This window comes from Anopheles darlingi, chromosome 2 (genome assembly GCF_943734745.1).
Source record: "Anopheles darlingi chromosome 2, idAnoDarlMG_H_01, whole genome shotgun sequence".
Lineage (NCBI taxonomy): Eukaryota > Metazoa > Arthropoda > Insecta > Diptera > Culicidae > Anopheles > Anopheles darlingi.
Genome location: NC_064874.1, coordinates 90,426,902 through 90,434,401, shown reverse-complemented (window position 1 = coordinate 90,434,401; position 7,500 = coordinate 90,426,902). Strand labels below are relative to the sequence as shown.

Here is a 7,500-nt window from a genome sequence, read left to right as displayed (position 1 = left end):
TAGACCGGAGGGCTTGACAATTCTTGAAGTGTACACCGAGCACGCGGGCAAATATGGAAAGCAGCAACCACCCTGCCGCCATTCAGTGACAGATTTGCTCTTGAATTCCCACACCCACTCCTCCCCTTTGGTGCCTTTAATGTTTCCAACAAACCACAACGGCATCAGCTTGTCCTCTGTGCACGTCACTTCTCCTTTGATGACTGCACTGCACTCGCTGGCAGCAAGGTACGGCCACTAGTCTGCGGAAACGTTCAAAACCACAATCCACCTCCACAAAGCAAATGCTTCTGATATAACCATGCCGCATCTGGTCTGTGTGTGCGCCACACGTGTGCGATGATGCATCACGAGGCCGGGCAGAAAGAGAGAAAAACTCAAAAATTGGATGCTCAAACCGAAGATTGAAAATCTATGCTCCAGTACGCCCTGTTTGCGTTTTTCATTATCCATTATGCATGTTGTGTTGCCGAGAGGCGCACCGAGAGGAACGTGTGCAGTCGAAGGGTTGGAAAAAAAAAACATAATCGACCCTCAACTCCGGCTTTTTGTCCACTTTTTGTTGTTATGGATAAAGGCCTCTTTCCCCCGGTTTTGGGGTTGTATCACATTTTCACCTTCACATCGGTGGTGGTAAGTAGGGCGCGAGGCGTGATGTGCACATTATGTGCCTTTCACCGTCCATTGTTGCCTGGTTGCAACCCTCCGCTATTGTCTTCCGTTTCGAGTGTGTAAAACAGATTCACAACAGCAAAAGCGCCCAAAACACCTTTCTCAATCGGGTACCATGATCCTCGGGGCACTCGGGGCGGCGGATATGAATAGATGAAAGGAACGGTGCATCGCCTTTTGGGAGTGTTCGTTCGATTGCAGTAATGAAACACGCCGAGACCGACCGACCGGGCGTGAATCCTCGACGAATATTCATTTCCTTGCCCCATTCTCTTGTAATCCAATCGGTAATCATTCTTTTCGAGTGGCAGTCACATCTTTACACACCTTACGGTTCCGGTGTGTTTGAAGTACTGCCAACGCCGTTCTTCGTAATTCAAAACGGAACTGCACACAGTTGCAGTTCTCATTAAACACACGATAATTAAAGTTCATCACGAGGTGTCCATGGCACGGTCTCCTGTCCTCTCGGTCTCGGTGTCACATGAGCGGACACTCTGCTTGTTCCGCATCAAATATTAATCGCCTTCTCGGAGGCGACCCCCCTGGTAAATATTAGATGAAACCTGATGATACCCACTGTTTGTGTTGCTGCTGCTGTTGCATTGCTTCCTAACCAAACACCCAGGTCCGATGATTTGTAGACCATTCAGCGCCCTCGGCTATGTTTGATTTGAATCTGTTAGCGGTACAGCCTTTGTCCTTGGGCTGGCCTGGTTGGAATGGAGAGTCAATCGACCGAGTAATGTCGCTTGAATGGAGAATATCAACTCACCAGCCGCAGCGTCTTATTTGTATAATACTCTCGCTTTGTTGCGCTTTGCGCTCGGCACTGTCTCGGTAATGCCTTTCAGGCTCACGTCTCCAGAAGGTAATAAAAGCTTTCTCTACACACACAGACCCTTCCATTGCTGTGATGGAATGCTGAAAGCGCCGGCTCTACTTCAAAAAGGATAAGCCCATAAAGGGGACGTTTTCAGCTCATGGTCAGTCGGTGCTCAGCTGGAAAATGTTTTGCTTCAATGCAATGTGTGTCGCCTTCTTGCTACTCAACTTGTCTTAGTCCTGCTATGCGTCGTCTGGAATGGTAAGCCAAGTGCTCGTGATGCATGTCTGTATCTACAAAGCATCGAAGACGACGAACGTCAGCATTCTTGCCAGCATTAGTGCGGCCGACAGCCGGCCCGAATGGCTAGGGTAAACAGTGTGGTCATGAGCAGTGGTCAGTCTGATGCTACGCTGACCATACCATCTTCAAGTAGCAAGTCCTCTGTGCAGCCTATGAGCCAGATACTCCTTTGAAAGAGAAGGTTATCGAAATGATTAAACTCATAAAACAATCTTCACTTCGTTAGGAAGCTATCGAATAAAATCGATCCAAAAGGGAGTGGCTCCAATGCTGTTGACATAAAGGATAACCATCCGCATATTAAAATTCAATTCAGCTTGCCTTTTCAATTGATTACTAACAAATCAAAGTAGCATTCGATTATAGCTCTTAAGAGTTGCTAAAGTGTTAAATAAATTCTTAATATATTCAATCTCAAACTTTTCAAAGAATAAGCTGACTCATTTCTAAGTCTAATAAAGTTCAACAACTCTCCTCCAAGCAAGGAAGGCGAATCAGAATTTCCTCTGGCAATAAACTGACGCCAAACCGACTTCCTATCTTAGTTCATTAAATCGACACCCGGAAGGGCAGGGCGCAAGTCAAGTGTCTCCGAGACCGCATTCAAGTAAATCGGTCTCCTTCGTACAATCAAGCCCCGAAGCTCGGAACGGATATATCTTCTTCTTCGCCTCCTCTTTGCCAGGTACACCGATCGTCCGCGGTAACCAAAGGTATCCGGCGACCGCCCAAGGCGTACTCGCCTCAGAATGGCGCCACATTTTAATTGGATTGCGTTTAATTATCCATTAGCCAAAGTTTTGACGGTAATTTCCTGCCTGTCTGCCTGCGACATTGTCATGTTGACCGATTTCTCGGAGCCGCCAACCCCAACCATTAAAGACCTGAGACACCGGATGGTAGATGGTAGAGCAGCCGAGGTGGACCCACAAAAACCACTCCCGGAGATGTTCCGAGACGTTCAAGTAGCACGATAGCACCGATTAACCCTCAGGGGACCGAGCACTCTGCTACCGTATGATAGTCTCTATCTCCTATTAAAGCCATTGTTCTGGTGGCAATACCATTGACTGTCTTTTCAAATTCTGCAGCCATATGAGTTCGATTGCAACATCCTGAACCATGCTGTGTCCGTTGCATCAATTCTAACTCTCCCTCTCTCTGAGGCCGAACTCAGGTCAACCAGTTCTCTTTCCTAGCGCTGCTGAAGAAGGATTGTCTAGAGCGGCACAAATCGATTTAGATTAAACTCGATGGAAATTTATATATTGGCTAAATAAAGTTGTCATCTCGGGTCATTCGAGACGGCTCGACCACCTCGACGGAGGTAAGGGGTGGACACCGCAAGCACCGCAGGCAGAATATCAATAAGTTGCAGCTCCATAGCAGAAAGTGAGAGAGACTGTGTGTGCAGAAGGGAACGCATCAATTGGGCAAGGGCATCTGCACTGCACCATAATTTGTGTCCGGGCTCCGAGGGTGTTCTTGGACTGCTTGGGCCAATGGGAAGATGGATGAGTTTCTGCTAACGTTTGCCTGGCGCCAGATAACTCTACCAGCAGGACCACACGAGGAAAAGGAAGACGCAGACGTGATGGTCGCAAATAATGCAACCTACGGGCAACCCCGAATGATGATCGATTTAGTGACGAACTTCATCATATTGTTGTTGGAAAGAGCCAAAGAGTCACGAAGTCGTCCTTACGAACGACCGGAAGGATGGACGTACTTCAAGGCGCTTCGGCAAACGACGAACGGCTCCGTGGGATGGGGGAGGGCATTAGTTGGGATTATCCTTATCGAGCGAAAGGACCCCCATTGACTCGGGAGTGACCTCCAGGAAACCATCTTGAGAGGAGCCACCGGTGGAAAAGGACAATCAACCATGGAGAGCGACGAATACCGAGGAAAATCGAATCCCCCAACCGCCAGTACCACACCCGGTGACCGACCATTCGACTCGTTAACCTTTTGAGGTCGAACATTGTTCCCAGCATGTCTTCCAGCAGCAGTAGGAGCAGCACATTCCGGGTCCGTCTAATGATGGCAAATAAATTTTGACATGCAAAACGCTACGCTCTCTATCTCTGCACTGTGCTCCTTCCGCGCTCGGTACTTGTGTTTGTCATTCGTTTACCGAAAGGGACGTGGCGGAACGTGGAAAAGAACTCAATCCATCTCCTGGGAGCGCTGCTGTTCGCCCGGAGATGACAAGCAGAGTGCAAACATCGTCCGGCAATTATGGTGGTGACGACACGCTGCACTCTCTGGGGCAACGTGACCCTTACGGTGATACGGGTCCCAGGTTCGCCCCTTGTCTTTTTGTCGGAAAAGGGCTTGAGGTCAAAAAAGGCCACAATGACCTCGGCCGAACGTGATCAAATGAAGTTGGCTCATTTATCTCCGGACGAACTTTACGGAACTTTCGCTGTTAGAGAAGGGTCGTCGGTTCGGGGGGGTTTGTTTGTCTGTTAACGAGGACACGAGCATGTCGACTCCCGACTCTACTGTCGGAGCGAAATGCTCGGCATATACGACGTGCATATGCTTGTCGTGCCGCACTCGGTACTGTACATTCAATTGCCCACCACCAGCATCACCCTCTCCCGCGGGAAGTGAGGTCGGAACTTTGATGATGCGGTTTTGCGAACTGCAAAGTCGCTTCGCCGCTGAAGTCATAATAGGATTGAAGTTTCGGGTCATACAAAGGGAGGTGGCGGGTTTGACGGAAAGCTAGTTGGTCAGAACTTTGTTGTGTAGCATAGTGCCTTTGTGTTTAACAATTTGCTTAATTTTTTTCGTTCAGCGTACACCACATGCTTCATGGTTTGTGGTTAAGGATCTGCGATCATTAGATGAACTTCGCGAATGTAAACGAGCTCGGGATTCGTTTTATTGGTTGCAGTGCATTGGTTCAGTAGAAAAAGTTACTGAACGCCATTAGCGCAGCGAAGTTTGTAAATTGAATTAAATAATTAGCAATACAAGGGATGAGCCCTACATGACCAGATTTATCCAATTAAAACGTCTGGCTAACTTTTTCAAGTGGCAATCAGGATCTAGGATTTACACGGTGAACAATTTCAACAATAGAAGCGTTTACTGATGGTCTTGTGTGAATTGAATTCTCTCGCATAATCCCAATGAGATACATTGACAGACACATTGACAGATGCTCTCCAAGCGCAGTTATATAAAATGTCAAACGCAAACGGAATAGAGTAGGCCATTATGTAGTAGACCGCCATTGTTAGAGTGTCGATGAAACAATCTTGGAAATTTCATCATCCAACAGTAACACCTCATTCAAACACGCTCGACGCCGCCGTTCCTATCCGGGCCAAGCACGCAGTGCAAGGCCAAAGCACTGACAATTAGCCATTGCCGTAGCCTGCTAGCCGTGTTAATGTGCTGTTGGCCGGGCCGGATGTTGGCGTAACCAGAATCCCCGGGACAACCATTACACATTGTCGTCCGCTCGGATAGCAGCGGACCGACTGGCCTCGGTCTCGGTCCCAACCCCCACATCCTTCGAAACCGTAATCCCATCGCTTACAGCTGAGCACATTTTAATCCTTCGTCACCATATCCTGTCCTCCTGTGCCTCGATCTAGAACGGGCACAATGTAGGAACATGGTTCCAGCATTTTGCTGCAGCCAGTCGAGTCTCCGTCGGCCTTGCCACTGCCAGCGCCATAATCGCACAATCTTTTAATCTTCTCTCGCAATGTGGAGCCGCCCATTTGTGCGCTAATGTTCTAATCCCGCATTGTTTTAAATTAATAATCTCATTTCATATTCCCCGTTATGATTTCATTAACTCCCGGGCATCTTTGGCCGAAAGTTGAGAACCGGGACCGGGAACCTGGACCCGGGGCCCCATAATCTACTCGCCAGTGAGAGAAGATTCGCCACGCGCGGCACTCGGCACTGCTCGGGAGTGCGGCAATCGCCCAGGACATTATCAATACCATTAAGCGGTGTGAGGGAGCCACTGCGGTAGGTCCGCCCCGTGGCCGTCTCCTGCAAGCAACTCCGATCGACCGTTTTCGGTTTGGGGAACTTGCCACAGCACCCGAACCAACGACGGGAGCGAACCAAAGCAAGGAATCATTAGCATAAAACCGTAATGTGTCCCAATTAATCATAATGTGAAAAGTCTGCTTGTCGGTGAATAAATTAGACGCTTGCTTCCGCTTTCACCAGACTGGCGCAGTCTTGTAGAGGTAGAGGCTGTCCAATGTCTTGTCGGTTGCGTTGGTGCGTTTGGCCCGCACATTTGGTCCGCAGAACAAACACGATGCCAACAACGGTTGCACGTGAAGGATGTTTAATTCATTCCAGACAGCGAAGCAACTACTTGGCCTACTGGGTATGGCCTACTCGATGGCAGAACTATGCTGCAGCAACTAAGCAAGCTCTGCCGTGTTACTATGAGATCGCAAAACATGGATGGTTATGGTGTCATAACAAGAAACATAATTTAATTATTTTTTGTTATGATAACGCTATGATTAAGCCCTGTTACCTCGTAAACTTTATTCGAATTTCAAGAGAACCTGCCTGTTATGAAATGACCTGAAGTAGAACAACCAAGAACCCTTGACATTTAGCTCTTCACTTTCGAGTGAATTCGCCAACATGGCTTGAGTGAAACGGTGTTCAGCAATAAGGCAACACTCAACCAGGTACCACTCCGAAATATCATTCCAAAAATTGAAGGCATTTATCATCCACCTCACCACCACCACCACCACCACCACCAGGTCTTTCAAGGCTCGGTCCTAAGCGTCGCGGTAGCCAACAAATGGCATCCAGCAATTGAGTATCGAATGCAGCAGTATCCCCCAACAGCGCACGGTACACACACGTGACATTTTCCAGGCAACAATTTTCCACCATTCCACCGCTCGCCCCCTGTACCTCCGTTGAAAGCCTCCCGCAAAATGCGCGGAGCCTATGTCGCTACTTTCGCCATTTTCAGCGCGGAAGGATTCACCACGGTTGAGTGTGCGAGCTGATTGACGACGTACATTATTCCAATTGTCACACTTAATCCCGCCAGGGCCGTCGTTCGTTGGCGCTCTGCTGATGTGTGTATGAGTGTGTGAGAGGACGAAACGCCACGGAACGGAACGGAACGGTGCAAGGCACGGTATAGTCAAAATGCCAAACAAACGGAATGCGAAAGTGAGGATTTAGTGTGGTCCTGGTGAGTGTGTGTATGTGTGTGTGTGCTGGTGTGTGACACTCTCGCCAGCGTGTATGTGTGCACATCGAATGCGGTACGAGAGATGCGCTTTTGCCGCTATTCCACGAAGGACATTCTCCATTTCCTTCCGGTGGTGAAAGCCCCACCACAACCACCACCACCACCACCACCCACCAACGGTTGGCGGGAGAAGAGCAGGACCGCGACATCGCTGACATCTTCTTGCGCGATTTGTGCGCCTCGGAAAGTGGTCGATTTTCGTGAGCGAAATGTGAAATGTGGCTAGGAGATGGCGAAGCAGAGCAGCAGCACCATCGCATCGAATGTCGTGAATTAAATGGAGGCGAAAAGTCGCTCGACTTTGCACTTTTCTAGGGAATGGAGAGAGGGCACTTTGCCCTCGTCCTGGCCCCGGACCACCACCACCACCACCACCATCGGGATAGCGACAACGATGCTAACGACGATGACAATTCGAGCATTTCGC

General features: G+C 49.0%; 1 protein-coding gene across 1 annotated transcript in view; it reads left to right on the top strand.

The window, feature by feature from the left end:
* LOC125952069 (kinesin-like protein CG14535) overlaps window positions 1-7,500 on the top strand; it is a 48,500-nt gene that overhangs the window by 12,392 nt on the left and 28,608 nt on the right. The gene's annotated exons all lie outside the window — the stretch shown is intronic.